Source organism: Macrosteles quadrilineatus, unplaced genomic scaffold (assembly GCF_028750875.1).
Source record: "Macrosteles quadrilineatus isolate MER2022 unplaced genomic scaffold, UCM_ALF_1.0 Scaffold_7__1_contigs__length_78375512, whole genome shotgun sequence".
Lineage (NCBI taxonomy): Eukaryota > Metazoa > Arthropoda > Insecta > Hemiptera > Cicadellidae > Macrosteles > Macrosteles quadrilineatus.
This window is the reverse complement of record NW_026542600.1, coordinates 73,157,225-73,175,568: the sequence shown is the minus strand read 5'-3', so window position 1 is coordinate 73,175,568 and position 18,344 is coordinate 73,157,225. Positions and strand designations below refer to the sequence as shown.

Sequence of the window (18,344 nt, the reverse complement as noted above, 5' to 3'; positions counted from 1 at the left end):
AAAGTGTTTTATAGTTAAATGTGAAAAGTATACTATGAAATAAATACATTTTCCAATATAGATCAAAATATGTTTCTAAAGAAGTAAACTACAACAGTTCGCTTTTTCTCCATATGAATAACATGGGAATTTTAAATTTACAGTTTTTTTTTGAATTTTCTTCTTAGCGCATGACAACACTTCAATGTACTAAATTATTAGATTTTAAGCTTTACAAAGAAATCGCTAAATTTTATGTTATTAGGGTCAAAATGGGTAAAGCCCATTCTTATCCCCATAAAACCCTCCATAAACCCCCGTTCCCAAAGTCTGATCATGCTGGTTTGCGAAACCGTTAGAATAAATGTAGGTTTACACGTTTATATCAAATCTCATAAAAATCTGATAATCTTTTCTCGAGTTATCGTGCTAACGGACACATACAGAAATAATGTTTTGTTTAAGATTATAAATTAATTTGAACGGGTGGTGTTTTTGGCCTCTGGGGACCTCGGAAGAACGTAAAAGTAAATCAGTCCCGGGTCAATGTCTTACCATGAGACCTACGGGAATAGCTTATTCCCTATATGGGAATTTCGCTAAAATAAAAATATACTATCAAACGAACTGAGTGGGAGTTGCCAAAGGTGTGTATGAATTTATAAGTCAAAGGTTAATAAGTTATAAAATTATTATTACCTATACTGCAGTATGAGCAAACGGTGGGAAACGTCAAAGAGTTTGTCCAAGCTCACTGGGGGGGGGGGAATTTGTAGATTTTGAAGAACACGAATCTTGTACGAATAAAATACCCGCGCCGCAGCCAACTTTATGCTAAGCAAATTTCCATGATTTATTATATTTTTATTGAAGATTTTTTTTTATATGTCAGACATATTTAAATAAAATAACATAAGGTTTAACCTAGGTTTGCTGCAATATATAAGGAAATGTGGTTATTATTGTTAAAAGTGTTTATATATATATTATATATAATTATTTATATATATATATATTATTTATATATATATATAAATTTGCTTAATTTTATCAGAATATATTCAAAACAACAATTTACAACAGTTTACTTTTCTTTATAAGAATAACATGATAATTTTAAATCTATATTTTTTTACTTTCCTCCTTCGCCTTTACAAAAAGTTAATTATAAAGGTAATTATTTTTTAAGCTCTACACGGTTGTTGTAATGCACACTGAGAATTCAAAGACATTTTTAGGTTAAAAATGTGTTTAATAACTATTTTTTTAACTAAAATTTCAATAACACCCCATTCTTATGATATTACTGCTTCGAAAACTCATTCGAGTGCATCTAGACCGTGGTGTCCGGACCTACGAGCAGTTCATGAAACGTATCGTGTTTTTGTCATAGGGCCTAGGTACCCTGCCACCTCGGTAACAGCTTCCTCCCTATAGGGAAATTCGCTAACAGGGACCAAACGGATCCATCAAACACCATCATACAATATTGGCGAAGTAAATTCTGATTAATATTCTTGAACTTAACTATCTTTGGCTGACAATATCAAAACTTGTTATACATATGCATACAAGATAAATCAAAGGGAAATAACTATCGTTGTATAGAGAATTTTAAAAAAAACTTATTTTCTTATGAATTGCGTTAATTTTAACACAAATTAATTTCCAAATAAATAAATAAATTAGCCATGACAAAAAGCAAGAAAGATAGCTGACTACACTAAACTACTAACGACAAATAGATTTCTGTTTACCAAACCACTATATTAGTAAGGCTATTTTTACTATGTTTCTTCTTACTATCGTGTTGAACAGGCAGTCGTTCGAAATGAAATTTGATTGAATAAATCGTGCGTGAAATTAAATAAATAGTAATGCCAAAAAGGTTAATATAATCCACGGATCAAAACAATTTGGAAAAAAGATTTAACCTTCATTTATATGTAAATGTTTTTACATCAGAGTATTTAAAATTAAATAAATTATAAGGAATACAAATTAAAAGGTAATCATGAACGGTAATCAGTGATAAAAGTAAAAGCCCACGTGTTAGTATTTAAGCCTCTTGTATTTGGAGCTTTATTTAATCGTCGATTGCAACCCATGGCCTTATCTGCATTTTGTCACCATCAATTTATTGTAAATATTGGCGTACAATATTGTTACTACTGTCGAGTCTGGTTATCGGCGTTTTATATTCTATTTTTCTCCTTCATAGTGTTATATTTTTATTACATCGATTTTTAATCACACGAAAAGTAACTTAATTGTAAAATTCAATCCGTTGTTTTCAAGGAGATAAATGTATTTGAATGATTTCAAACATCGAATCATTAATTTAATTGTATACCTTTTGTGTCCCAGGAAAAATAACTTCATTATAAATGTGAAGTGAATCTCTTCCAGTTTATTTAAACACTAACATAACATAATTATTTTATTACTTATTTAATATTTAACATAAATTCTATGTTTAATTAATATAAAATAAATTTAATTATTAAACCTTTTTGTTTTGGTGTTTTCCCTACACAAATCGCTTAGTATTAACATCGTATGTTTTTATCGCACAAAAAGCAACTTCTTAGTAATTTCCATCAATTTCTTTCCAGTCTAGACACATAAAGAAAGTCATATCACCCTACTTCTTATCTTATTTTGTATTTTCATTTTCTCCCTCATTATTGCAATACGCTTAGGTTATTCTCTTTTTAATCGCAGGCAAAAGACTCCACTTCGATTACACTATAATCCATCTCAAGTCTTAGCCTAACTAAACCTACATAGCCCAAAAGACACACCATTACTATTTAACTGTTCAGACAGATAATTTGATTTACAATTCTTCAATACAAAAACAATGTGTCTTCGAGATAAATTAACTTAATGTTTTACGTTTTTATAATGCATTTGAACACTATGGACTTTACAGCATTTACAATTTCAAGACTATCTTTCGGAAACGCTACAACGCATGAATTCTGGGGTTAGTCGATTTAGTCAATTTATTTATTCTCATACCAACTCAGATGTACAATAAGGTTAAGCAATTTTTTTGAAGATATTATTGGTGATGTTTATTCAAGGGACTATAAGAACATTTTACATCGCGATTAGTAAAAATGAAGTCGCCAAGACGTTTCCCCCAGGTGAGAGTTTATCTAAAACATAACAAAATTAGTACAAGCAACTCACAAAACGAGCTAGGAAATTTAATAAGGAAACAAAACCCTTTTGTTTGTGTGCCCCGTACTTTTATTTTATAAGAATTCCGTGTTCCTAATTTTGACAACAGTTCTCAATGTGGTTTCTCGTTTGTTTATTTTATCGCTTTTGCTGAGTTTTTGTATACTGATCTAGTTATGTTTTGGATACTTTGCCATCTTCGAAATTTGATTCTGGATCACCAACGTTGTGAAAAATTTATATTTTACTCATCGTGATGAAAATGCCTATAAAAGTATCTTTAAATATCATAAACTGATATCGACATTCATATTCTACTTGTACAATGAAACCGGTGGGTGATGAAACTCACAGTATACACAGTGTTGTATGGGTGTTGGGTAGGGTGGGATAGATGGCTAGCCAATGCCCGGTCGCTACGGCCAATTGACTTCAAACAAAGCGGGCGGAACACTGCCTGTCCACTGGGCCGTAGCGGTTCTTTACAGAAATCATATTTTCATTTCGCAGTCACTCAAAACAACTTTCTAGTTACAAAAGTTAAATCTTAAGGCTAACATTTTTCCCCGAAATGCCCACCATTGGTGGTTTAGGTAGCACCCTCCAGTTACATCTGGAGGTTAACACCAAGCAATAGCATGATAAAGTAGTATGCCAGGATCTTGACTTGAATCGCAACTAAGAATATAGATTCAATTTTTAGCGAATTTCCCATATAGGGAATAAGCTATTACCGTAGTACTCGTGGTAAGACCTGGACCCGGGACCGATTTACTTTTTCATTTTGAGGTCCCTAGAGGCCAAAAACACCATCCGTTCAAATTCATATATATATATATATATATATATATATATAAATTTAAAATTCCCATGTTATTCTTATGTAAAATAAGTCAGCTGTTGTAGTTTGCTTGTTTATGAACATATTTTGATCGAATTTGGAAAATACATTCATTTCTTACTAAACTATTAACATTTTACAACAAAAACACTTTTTACCCTCCCTGTTGCAGCAAACCTAAGTACTCGTTAAACTAATTCTATTTAAATAGAGAATAACTGTGATATTTTTAAGGAGGCATTTTAGTGTAAATCCAATAAGGCAAATGGAAATTCGCTTAGTCTGTAGGTTTGCTGCAGCGGGGGTATTAAAATATTTTGTGGCCAAGACGCCAGAACGTTCACCAATTCGCCTTTTGGGTCTGATGATGATTGGAGTGTCCAATCGAAATCGATCACAACTTACCGTCTTTTATAGGTATGTATTTACCGTCTTGTGAGTAAACAGTATAAGTGGAAATATATTAGTGTTATTTGACGTATTTTTGTGCTTTCAGTTAATGTAACCAAACCAGTATTGCATAAAGCTATTATATTTTAATTAAAATCACTCGCTACCATAATTGGTGAATATACTACAACGATATTAACCAAGGCAAGGGCACACGATGTAAATTTACAATGGAAACAACCCGCACTGCATTTAATGTGCAACAGGGTGTTCGACGTTAATGGCATATCGCTGTTGTCATATTTATGACAAAGAACCATGCAAATGTATACAATGGAAACAACAACATATTGCATTTAATGTGCAACGGAGTATTCAGGGCATGTATTGCTGTTTTTGTAACCATACACAAACTAACAATAGGAACAACATGGTGCACAGGCAAATAGCAGTTAATAACAACTGACTTTTATTTTGTGACGATATGGACACTGTATGGCGAGAATGTTACAGATTTACGCAATGAAAACAACAACCATAATTGCATAAGAAGGGTGTGTTCAGTACACGATACGATTGCCGTTGTATTGCTGTTCTATATGATATTGGCATTACTACGACTAACGAGTAAATATAATACACAACTGAAACCACAATCAGCAATGCATTTAACTTGCAACAGTGTGTACAAAACTATTACACTAAATGATATTCAAAATATAAAAGAACCATTTTATTGAGTTCTTAAACACATCAAGCTAAGCAGAATATTTACTAACAAACTAAATAATAATTAATCAGCTGATGTATTAATTTACTTATACATTTAACTATCTAACACTTTTCCCCTCTTTCTTTTTACGCGGATTCAACAGCTCCCATTCTTTGTCTCATCTGGTCCGCATGTTTCCTTTTTATAACACCTCCACAAAGTACATCATATGAGTACAGTCCATTTTTATTTTTCACCATTCCAGCTGACCAACCATTCCCGTGTTCATTCTTAATCCAAACATCTTCTCCTTCTTCAAAAGTTCGAACTTTTATGTTGTCCCTCCCTTGTTCTTTCCAAAGCTTCATCTCCATCTTTTTCCTAAGATTAGGTTTCATACTTATCTTCTTCGTTGAAATAACTATTTCTTCTTTTGGTTCGTTTACTCATCGTCGCCAATGTAGAATTACACTAAATGATATTCAAAATATAAAAGAACCATTTTATTGAGTTCTTAAACACATCAAGCTAAGCAGAATATTTACTAACAAACTAAATAATAATTAATCAGCTGATGTATTAATTTACTTATACATTTAACTATCTAACACAAAACTAACAACAACATATTGCTTTTGTAGAATGGTGCTATACTTCATAACAAAGAAGTTAATATCAGTGTTTACAATACTAACGGCAAAAATTGCTGTTGTAGAATGGTGAAATACTTCATTACAAAAACGTTTTGTAATGAAAAATATTGCTGATTTAGAATGGTGCTATACTTCATAACAAAGAAGTTAATTATCAGTGTTTACAATACTAATGGCAAAAATTGCTGTTGTAAAATGGTGAAATACTTCATTACAAAAACGTTTAATAGCAAAATATTGCTTTTGTAGAATGGTGCTATGCTTCATAACAAAGAAATTAATATCAGTGTTTACAATACTAATTGCAAAATGTTGCTGTTGTAAAATGGTTAAATAGATCATTACAAAAACGTTTAAATATTTTATGTCCGATGGAAAAAAGTATATTGCATTTAATGTGTAACAGTGTGTACAATACTAAAAGCTAAACATTGCTGATGTATGGTATATACAGGGTGGGTTTGAATTATTAGTTACCTTATCTGCTAGCCTTTGCTAGCAAATAAGGTAACAAATAGTTTAATTCAACAAGAAATTCTTAAATATGAGCATAGGTTGACATGTACAAAAATTAAAGGTCTCTGGTAGTAGAATACAATGCCGCAAAACGGACCTCAAATGAAAAACCGAGTCAAAAATGGCGTTCAAAGATTTCTTGAATGTGCCAATTTGAATCTTTAAACGGCTGTCATTTTTAGTCAGTTGTTCTTTTGAGCTCGAATTTGCGGCAATGTATTCTACTAATACCTTTAATTTTATTTGCATATCAACCGATGCTTACGTTTATGATTTTCTTCCGTGCCCCCCCCCCCCCCCCCCCTTAGGAGGTAGCAATGCAAATTCAAATCTATGAACAGCTGTCTTTTTACTCGATTGTCTATTTGAGGTTAAGTTTGCGGCATTGTTTTTTAGATAAACAAGACATTTGATTTGATGTACATGTCAAGCTATGCTTACATTTAAGAATCTCGGCTTACTCTATGTAGAACTTCCCCCATTGAAAATGGAGAGTCAATGAACTCATGACAGCCAAGATATTAAGGTCTAACGCAGATGTGAGTTTAAACATTCTAACTTATACTGTTTAAAAAAGGCAGGTGTAAAGGCACTTTAAACTCACCCTGTATGCTACTAATGGCACGTTGTCATTTAAGACTCTTTTTGTTTTTTACGCTTTGAACAGTATAATCATATATTAAATATCAGCGAACGTTGTTGTTCCTAAAACGTTTACTACTTTCCGGCATTTTCTATAAATGGTAGTGTTTAAACAGTTCTAAAATGAGGATGGCACTTCCTACCATACATGTTACCGAAAGTAAGAGTAGGTGTTTGAAATTTTTATTAAGTTTCAGGTAGAAGAAAGTATCCTCAATATTCAATAGAATGAATCTAGTCTGACAAAAGCTTTATGAACACAACGACCAATCATATTACAGGGTGGAATTCGAAGACATTGGTCCAAAATCGCAGATCACTTAGATCACAGTTTAGGCACTGCACAGTACATTTTTGGCATTGCCGCTATGTAAATCATTCCTCAAGGGAAATCAAAACACGTGTCAGCCAAGGGGAGGTCGGGGACTTCCAACAGCATCGCCAGGGGTGTAAACTTAAAAGAGCACGAAACTGGGTTGTATGAATAAATTAAAATACAAAGACAATTTGGGGAACAAACTGGCTATAAATATAATCACATTCTTATTTGAAAATAACTTTGGAAATAGAAGTAATAAATAAATATGCCTACCTAAATTAAGGGTTGTTAGTAAAAATCATAGTATCACAAATTTAAAATGTTCTGTGATAAAAAAGGTCCATTATATTTATTATTTTTTCTTGAAAGATATTTTTTATTATTTTTTTTTTTTTCACAGTATTGTTCTCAAATCTCTGATGAAAATATATAATATATATTTTTCACTATAATATGTAATGCTAACGATTCGTGAAAAGTTATCTAATCTATTTAACAGATTAATTAAATATAGCATGACGTAAAGAGTATTTTCTTGCAAACGTATAATGATTATACAAGTAAACACATATTATTTATGAAAATCAATCGTATTTGGATATTTTTCCACCTAATAAGTAAAACCCTAAATGAAAATTAATTATAACTTCGATATACTGACAAATCTTTGAATGGTTAACATGTTCTGATCAAAATATGGATCCGTATATTTTTATTACTTAAACGTGATTCAGCATTGGAATATACGTAGTTTGCAAAAGACTAGATTTTTCAATATTACCATTGACTATATATAAATTACTCACACTGCAGACCAATCAAATAATTTATAAAACAATTACAATTACTTACACTAGAAATAATCTTAATTACGAGTATAAATTGTACGTTGCTTACTACACTTAATACATCGAAGTAGGCCTAAATATAATACGAGATGTATTATCTTTACTTGGATGACTAAATACTACGATTTGTGGACTTGTGTTACGGATATTATTCACCTATAACAATTTAATAAGTATATCACACTAACTATATTATTTTGAGAAAGTACATAAAACAGCGAGAATTGAGAACAAACCTAAATAGCCAAATTTCTATTAAATTGAATGAAACTTATACCTATGTACAACTAATGTGAATGGTTATAAACCTCACGACAAAAATTTTCAAAACACTTACCAGATATGATTAAATTTGAAAAGTATTGATTTTTTAGCCAAATTGTCTTCTAAATTACGACGATCTACGTTATAATCTTACGCAACAAAGGTAAACCAACAAAAATTTAAGAAATATTTTTTTTTTTTAGATGATTTTTCTTTTAGTACAGAAAAGTCTTTTTATAAGTAAAGTAGTACTCGATTGCAGAAAAACTTTAACGAAACGTGATAATATTGTTATAATAACGTCATAGTTACCTGTAATTAAAAGCCGGTTGTAATGTCTGTATCATGTTCGTCATAAAAGTTATATAGAAATAGTTTGATTCATTACTAACACTACAAGTGTTATTTTCCGGTGCGCACCCAGGTTGCGTGAAGTACAGCCGAGCACAGGAATACTAAATTTCACGTACAAGGCAAAGCCGAGAACAGGAATTTGGAGTAATTTTCTAAAAATCACTTTCGTTACAATTTATTAACTACAATTTTTATTAGGACGCAAAAATGCACTTAAGAATAATATCAAACTTCAAAAACATAGCAACATTAGCTTACACAGTGTGTCCCACGTAAGGTGACTCAAATTGATTACGGAAAAACGGCTTGACGTACAAGGATGAAATACAATTATTTCCTGCTAAATTGAACCCAAGGAATAACGTAAAAACATTTTTAAGTTTTTCCGATACAGGGTGTGCCAAAATTGAGGGTTACTAGTTCGAATCTCGGTATTTTCAAATGTGAACATATGTCTTGTTATACATAATTTTAAAGGTATTTAATAGACAAACATTTTGGGAAAAACAAAAATTAATGATCTTTTTTCGTTTTAAAATGGCAGCAGTTTTTTTTTGGAAAAGTCAAAATGTTTTTAATACACTGTGTTTCCTATACCAATGCACTTAGCCCTTCTTCGGTAGAATTTTCTTACTCGTTATGAAATTATCTTTACTGTGATATGCTACAAATAACGGTTTATTGAAATAATAAAATTCCAAAAAAATTGATTTATAAAAATTTGCAAATTCCCATTGTTCAAAACTTTCGAATAGCAACATATGTCAAAGGGCACATCATTTTATAGGTTATTTAATTCTTAACAACTTTGTAATTTACACTTACTTCGTATCTCATTTAGTTTTTGTGTAAATAACAACACCCAAATTTTGCATACATCAAATGCATGTCATTTGGGTTTAACACGAATCATTCAAACTTTAAAATTTTCCATTGTTGAATTTTATTTCAAACGCTCGAAAACAATATAAGTATAAAGTAATTCAACCTAATCACCAATATAATTATCTAAGTACAATCCATTATCATGCATGTAAATCCGAAACGAAAGAAATAATAGGGTAACAGGTGCACTGTGTGCGCAGTCCGTGAGGCAACAATACCGAGTCAATATTTGACCAGTGTTAGCAGGCTGTGGGATTGAATGCAATTTGACTGGGAGCAGCTGGGGTGGGATTACTCCGATACGGACAAGGCTCAATCCCGATACAACTCAATACGATAACGACTCAATATAGTTCAGTACGAATACGACTCAGTTTGGAAACGGTTTGGGATTGAGGCGTTTAGCAAGGACATGATTTGATACTAATCCGTTATGTAATACGCAAGCAGGTTTTTTGTGACAATTACTCCTCCGAAACTACTGAACCGATTGACATGTTTTTGGTGTCATTGGAAAGGGCGTAACGTGAAGTTGTGCAGGAAACTTTCTATTTAGGGAAATAATTAGAGAGTGAGACCCTTAAAGTTTCGTATTACTCCATAAGATTAACATGGAAAACAAACATTGTTATGAAACTTCAGCTGTTGTCAGAAATGCTGTTCTGCTATTTAATTTAATTTGTTTACAAGGAGAATTGTTTCTTGGTGCCATGTGGTCAATGAATTATACTTTTGCATATATTTTAAATGATATATACTATATAAAATGATTAAAAGATCTTCATTTTAATAATCAGTAAGCACGAGAGCCTTTGCCTATATATGTTTCCTGTTAAGTGTGTTGTAACTGTTTCTTATATTATATATTGTATCTTCATGTAAAACTGAACTATTCTTTTCTGCATTCTTTACATATGCATTATATGCATATATACCCCGTAACGAAGCACGGGCAGAGAAACTAGTATATTTTAATGCGGGACTACACAATACGGTGCCGGTAATGATTCAATCATAAAAGATCAAGAACGATGCGGAACTATTCCTTTTACGAAATACTTACTTAGACAAAAGTCTCAGTTCTAACGGGTCAATCTAGAAAAAACTTAAGTTAAAGAAAAAACTCAATTAGAACTGTCAAAATGGCATACAAATAAGGCTCACTTCTAAAACCGTGTTATACAGATAGCCGTAAGGATGTGGTTCGATGATAATACAGAGAAGACTTAATCCCGAAAGAACTCAATACAAATATGGCTCATTTCCGAAACCGTTTACGATTAAGAGTACGGTTCGATACTGAAACTGTTTAATACGTAAACGAATCAATACAGAAATAACTTAATACCTTACACCTTAAATATGACCATATGACAGAGTTTAAATCCAAAACGTAACGTCTAAACGTTTTTATACTTTGTACATATAAGGCTTAATTCCGATATAGTATATTTCGAAAACAAGTAAGATTATAGTTCAAAACGAACCTATACCGATGCAACTCAATACAGGTTCAGGTCAGGTCAAAGACAACTCAATATAAACAAGGCTCAACATCGTAGAGTACGAAACGAAAAGATAATTTTGATGCAATTTTGAAATATTCATCTCAACCACTTGAATACAATCAAGTTTTTATTTCAACTGGTATCTAAAAAAACAAACTTCCTATTCCTCTTACCTATAACTGTATGCTGACAAAATTACGTTGTAAATAATCTTGGATGCAATAAAGTTTTATGATACTATGGCATACAAACTTTTTCCAAATTGTAATACAAAGATTTAATTTATCGTTTTCAATATGAGTACTTAAGTCTTCATTAGTGGAAAAGAAACATCAATAAGAGTTTCAAACAATTAAAACAAGTATTGGTCAAGGTTCAACTGATAAGGACGAGGCTGTCCAGTGGTCAGTCACAATTCCTGTCAGTCTGTAGGTTTTCACAGTTGATAAACGAGTCCACAACCACGTGTAGTATGTTCGTATTAGTGTTAAAATTCTAGCACTTAAGTCTTCATTAGTGGAAAAAAAAACATTAGTAAGAGTTCCAAACAATTAAAACAAGTATTGGTCAAGGTTCAACTGATAAAGACGAGGTTGTCCAGTGGTCAGTCACAATTCCTGTCAGTCTGTAGGTTTTCACTGTTGATAGACGAGTCCACAACCACGTGTAGTATGTTCGTATTAGTGTTAAAATTCTAGCACTTAAGTCTTCATTAGTGGAAAAGAAACATTAATAAGAGTTTCAAACAATTAAAACAAGTATTGGTCAAGGTTCAACTGATAAGGACGAGGTTGTCCAGTGGTCAGTCACAATTCCTGTCAGTCTGTAGGTTTTCACTGTTGATAGACGAGTCCACAACCACGTGTAGTATGTTCGTATTAGTGTTAAAATTCTAGCACTTAAGTCTTCATTAGTGGAAAAGAAACATTAATAAGAGTTTCAAACAATTAAAACAAGTATTGGTCAAGGTTCAACTGATAAGGACGAGGTTGTCCAGTGGTCAGTCACAATTCCTGTCAGTCTGTAGGTTTTCACTGTTGATAGACGAGTCCACAACCACGTGTAGTATGTTCGTATTAGTGTTAAAATTCTAGCACTTAAGTCTTCATTAGTGGAAAAGAAACATTAATAAGAGTTTCAAACAATTAAAACAAGTATTGGTCAAGGTTCAACTGATAAGGACGAGGTTGTCCAGTGGTCAGTCGCAATTCCTGTCAGTCTGTAGGTTTTCACTGTTGATAGACGAGTCCACCTCATCAAGTGTTCCACAACCACGTGTATGTTCGGATTTGCGTTAAAATTCTAGTAAAAATGGCATGTGCTCGTGATACAAGTGAAAGTTCCGAATCACTTTTAACCCTTCGTTGAGAAATGCGTCGAGTGCCCGGTGTGTTTGGAAACTACAAACGTTCCTTTTAAACAGTGCTCTAGAGGTCATATTGTATGTTTGTCATGTACCACCAAGATAAGTTAATGTCCTACATGTGAAGAACCGTTCACACAAGAAAATTCAGTTTGTCTTAAAAATATACTGGAAGCTCTACCTCGCCGGTGTATCTACAGTGAAGATGGATGTTAGGAAAGTGTGAAACCAATGATCATGAGGAGTTCTGTGGCTACAGACAGATTGTTTGTAAAATGCTTGGCTGTCTTGTTAAAATGTCAGTTTTAAAAGTTTTGGATCATTTCAAGGAACATCATGAAGAAGTAGGCATAATTACAGAAAGAGAGTGTGAATTTAAATATTTGCTCAATCCAGTCCCAGTATCAATTTTAAATGTTTTGGATCATTAGAAGGAACATCATGAAGAAGTAGGCATAATTACAGAAACAGAGTGTGAATTTAAATATTTGCTCAATCCAGTCCCAGTATCAGTTTTAAATGTTTTGGATCATTACAAGGAACATCATGAAGAAGTAGGCATCATTACAGAAAGAGAGTGTGAATTTAAATATTTGCTCAATCCAGTCCCAGTATCAGTTTTAAATGTTTTGGATCATTACAAGGAACATCATGAAGAAGTAGGCATCATTACAGAAAGAGAGTGTGAATTTAAATATTTGCTCAATCCAGTCCCAGTATCAGTTTTAAATGTTTTGGATCATTACAAGGGACATCATGAAGAAGTAGGCATCATTACCGAAAGAGAGTGTGAATTTAAATATTTGCTCAATCCAGTCTTAGTATATGGTTGTTTGACAGTTTATTTTGGATTCTAACGACTTTTGATAATTAATCAAACGTACCTGTAAGAGAAATATACTTTCTGTCAACGCCAGTTGGCAAGCTTGACCATGATTACTATGTTCGTGTTGCAATGGAATATGGGGATTTTGTTGTGACGAGATCGCTGAAAGATACACAGTGGGACGAAAAAATTGCATGCAATGGGTTGGTGAGGAAGAACATCAAAATGACAGTTGAAAATGAACAATTTTGTATGAAAATTTCAGTGTGGCAAATACAAGATTGGATATCCAAATCACAGAAGAAACCAGTAATCAAATTATCTTTCTTTAACGTGAAAAAAAAATTGAAGGTATGAGATGGTTTTTAGTACATTTCACGTTAGACCAAACATAAAGGAAATTCAGTCTTAATGATTAAATCAATCAATAAGAACCTTGTATAGGCAGAGCAAAGAGGAACTTTAGAGTTTATCATTGTATGTGTAAAAGGATACATTTAACAACCCAACTCCAGTTTAAGTAACTGAGGGATATTAGATGAACTGTTACTTCAGTTAAGAGAACAATATTATGATTTATTTAGTAAAATCGTTGTAGGTTACTTTAAAAGATAAGAATTTGTTTACTCTATCCACACTAATATAGCATCACTTATCCAAAACATACAAAATGGACATATTGTTGTATAGGAATCATAAAAAGAACCTTATTTCAAATTATGTTAATTTCTTGAAAATAATTCTAACAGTTTACACTAAATATCAATCAAGTACTCCTAGCAGTCCTTGAGATATAAACAATGTGTCTATAAAAAGTAAATCAAGGAAGAACACAGACCTTTGGTTGTAGGACCTATGTTCATTTGTTTGTCAATTTTATTGTATCCGAGGTTTCCTTTAGTTTTAATTGTTAGTAGTCTTCTTGTTTCCATACGTATAATTAAAAGTAAACAAAGTATTTTTTTGCTTTAAGTTTGAAATGTGATTTATGTTGCGTTTCAAGCTGCAATAAAGAGGTGAGGATTTAAATCACAGTTCTGTAGTAAAAAAAGCAAGTATGACCTTCTATTCTGTGTTGACTAAAATGTTATTTTACAACTTTTCCATGATTATAAATAAACTAGTTCAAATCTAGGATCAAAAATATTTACCATCTTTTCGTGAGATTATGTTTTCAATCATTATGATCCGAGTATAAATTTTAATTTATAAAATAACATTCCTTTACAGATTTTATAAATCAATTCTAAGCTTACACCCTGGATTACCTGTTCTCATCTAGACTATATAAGCTATTTACTATGATAACCTTTTCATTATTTACATAGGTCCAAGTATTTTAAAGAAGATTTAAATTATGCAATGTAGTGTATTTTTTGTATTATTGCTAGTGGAATAAAAGGTTTATTTTGTTCAATTATTCATCATCTTATTTTCAACCATCCATTCCAGAGACTTTTCGTATAGAAAATCTCAAACCATATGTAAATGCCATATGTTCAACATCCCCATAGCACTGAAGTCAAAATACTTTTATGAATGTTTTCAAATCGAATCATAGAGTTTAAGTATTTGTAAAACACGCATCAGCGCCATGTACTTGGTTGCATGTTTTAACCGATTATGTGACTTTAAAGCCTGGTTTCCCCGAAATGGGGTAAATAATCTGGTTCATTTTTAAAATGTGTGTTCGGTTTCTACAACATTTTACTGACTTCGATAGACGGCGATTCAAGCCGTTGGCAATCCTGATTGAGGAATCTTCGGTTTAGTGTTTCCTTCAACGCTACAACTCAGTGGAATATACAGCAAAGTGCAAATGCAGCTAGACTTAATCCAGCCTATCATTTAAAACTCGATCCTTAAGTCATCACTGTTTAAGGTTATGTTACATGGTTTATTTTATTTTATAACAAGAATTATTTTAGTAGGTCCTCTTCTTTTAGGTACTAAACTGTCATAAGATTCATCTTTTACTTCTTCAAAAATGTCTATTAATTCTTCCATTTGAGTTAAGGCACTGCAATTAATAGTAGCCTTACTTAAAAATACTTAAACAATTTAAATGTACAAATAAAAAACTTAATAAACGTAATAAAAAAATTAAACTTGACTTAATTAGGCCTTTACAATAATAAGCTAGTCCTAAGCCAAGCCTTTCGACATAATGAATTTGTAGTTGCTTCAATTATTATTGTTTTAACACCTACTTTTTTGTAATTATTTTATGTTATGTTACTGTTTAAATAACTAATTTGAACTATTATTTCACTAGTTTATTTTATCCCTAGTAGTTAAACCAAGTCGAGAGGTGGTTTAGTTTAAACTAAGATAAATACCTAGCTTAAATTTGGAGAAACACTGATCTATTTAAATCTAACCAAATAACTGTATTTTTTCTTACAAACTAAATACGCCACGTTAAAATGCACTTTTAAATGTGTAACCAAAATTAATTCCAGTTTTATTACATAGTCAAAACAAAAACTCACATATTACAATGTACATGTTTAATACTTTGAATTCGTGTCCAAGCATTAATCATTATTCCACGAGTATTCCACCACAGATTGAGAACTTCGGAATTAGAGAGCATTGAAAAAGTAAACAAAGGGGCCTGTGAATGGGGGAAGGGGGGGGGGCAGTACAGGGCAGCCGCGAGGGGTGAGTGCTGAAAGAAATGCTAATAAGATGAGACGACGTGATCAGAAAACATTGGGGGTCCGTGACCGGCATTCAGTTAATCGCAGCACACCACGACTACTCTATTGCTCTTATAATGGTTCCGATTTGTTTTACTTAGGTGTAAAAATGTAATAATTGAAATACATTCCGTTACAATTCTTTTTGCAAGGGTCTTGACCCTTTACTCCAGGTGACGGTATTGTGACCTATTTCAACCCTGTATCCACCTTCTGATTCGTGGAACGTATCAAGTAAAGCAAGGGGTGAGCCAATACAGTACAGGAGTGGACTGTACTGATTAATGTTCATTGTTCAGGGGCTCCGGATACGAACCCATAACATCGCTGCTGATGATTCGTGACTAACTTACCAAATTATTCGATGTTAAACCACAAAGGTAAATAGTATTTTGCGCAGAACATTTGCGACCTAAGCAAGCAAGCTATAATAATAAAAACACAACAGTGTTATTTACATTTTGTTCTCCTGAGTACGTGTGGATATGAATTGGTCCATTAACATTATGATTTCTTTTAGGAGAGTTGCTGAAATTGAAAACTTTTAGCTACTATTACATATATACTACAGCCACTGTAAACTTGCAGATTAAGCTAATTTAATTTTGCCTGATTTTACTCCAAAATTTCCAATAAATGCAAGGGTTAGCAATAAAGCGCGTGTACAAACTATAAAATAGATAAATAATAATATTACCTTTTACCGTTTCAAATTATTGTAGTCTACGACGCGTTTCGTCAACACAGTGTCATCAGGTATCCGCTATCGCTTCGTCTTAAATATATACATAAACAGTCATTGCACAATTCACAAACACAAATTTAATACATTTAAAGACCGATCGGTATTGTCGTCGCGGTGGCCACAACTCGCGTACGCATATGATTAATTCTGGGCGACGACTGCAGGATGGAGGTTTGTCTGTGGTGTACTTTGCACCATGACGTCAGTGCTCTTCTCCATGTGTATCACGGTGTCGAACAATGCATTTCTTTGAGTATTAATTTTTTCATTCAGTACGTTGTCTGATTCGCACTGTACTGCTTTGTAAATTTCGTAACACTCAAGTGTGGACATTAAATGACTTTTCTTGCACTTGTGTAGTATTTGCAAATTTTCTAAGAATAGTATAATTTAGAGAATGCTTTTAAAATTTCATTTTTGATGTTAGCCTCCGCATTACGTTAAATATATAGATTGGTTTAAATACCTGCTTCTATGTAATCCAATAGTTGCAAGGTCACGCAACTAGTTTCAACTTCATGAAGAAGTCATCTTATTCAGGCATCCAGTGGATGTCAAAATCACTTCATCAGAAGGTCGTCGATACACATATTGTACATTTACACACAAACACGCACACAAACACGAACAAGAACATAGTTACGTAAAAAAGGTCTAGCCGCTACATCAACCCGGTCGTGACGCATCATCCCTCAGTTACCATTTGATTCGTCTCATAATCGTTGTTAATGTACCTTTTTTACGTAACTATGTTCTTGTTCGTGTTCATGTGCGTGTTTGTGTGTAAATGTACAATATGTGTATCGACGACCTTCTGATGAAGTGATTTTGACATCCCCTGGACACCTGAAGATGACTTCTTCATGAAGTTGAAACTAGTTGCGTGACCTTGCTTTTTAGTGTATCAAATTACTTGTACAATGTATCTTCACAGGTTTAGATAATCTCCGCAGTTGACTTCTTCAGTAGATTTTGACAAATACTAAATGTTGATGTATTTGACGATGTATGTTAACATTAGGCCTTCTCTGCACACAGGTAGTAATATATTCGAATAAATAAGGATATTTAACAAAATGTTAACTAAATAATATATTACAACTTGTTTTATTTTAATTCGGGGTGTTTTCTGTGAGCTATTTTTCCTTTATGAATCCTCTTTCCCTTTAAGAAATCAGTACAGAGAAGTACTGGATGCATTTTTTTCTATCGACAACTTTCCCATGTGTTCTCCATAAAGTTTCGACGGGAAACTTTTTGTTTGAATGGAAAGAAGATATTCTCTTTTTGGCACCCGCTTTTGCTGGCACGTTCCCCGGCTTCCAATTGTTACAATTTATCTCCTGATCCTTCGTCAGTTGTGCAGCATCACTTAGCTGGTGCCGAGTCTAATCCTTCGCATGGCCCGATGATTTATCATAGCTTCCACCAAGTGAACCAGTAAATTTTTAGCCAAAAAATCAGAATGTACAGAGTTATTCTGTATATTCTGTAGTCTTCGGACCCCTTTAAAGATTTGCAAGATCAATTTCAGGTCGAATAAACTTAGTACAGATTTTTTAGTGATAAAATTTACTTTGAAGTAGAAACTGTTTCCATTAAATTCAC

General features: G+C 32.6%; 1 protein-coding gene across 2 annotated transcripts in view; it reads right to left on the bottom strand.

Moving 5' to 3' along the window:
- LOC128998557 (E3 ubiquitin-protein ligase LNX-like) overlaps nt 1-18,344 on the bottom strand; it is a 325,727-nt gene that overhangs the window by 220,731 nt on the left and 86,652 nt on the right. The window contains exon 1 of one of the 2 annotated variants that reach the window (XM_054424747.1): nt 16,689-16,707. The exons of the other annotated variant lie outside the window; for it this stretch is intronic. The gene's annotated coding sequence lies outside the window, so the exon portion shown is untranslated. Of the gene's footprint in view, nt 1-16,688; nt 16,708-18,344 lie in introns of those variants that run through there. 2 annotated transcript variants of the gene reach the window in all.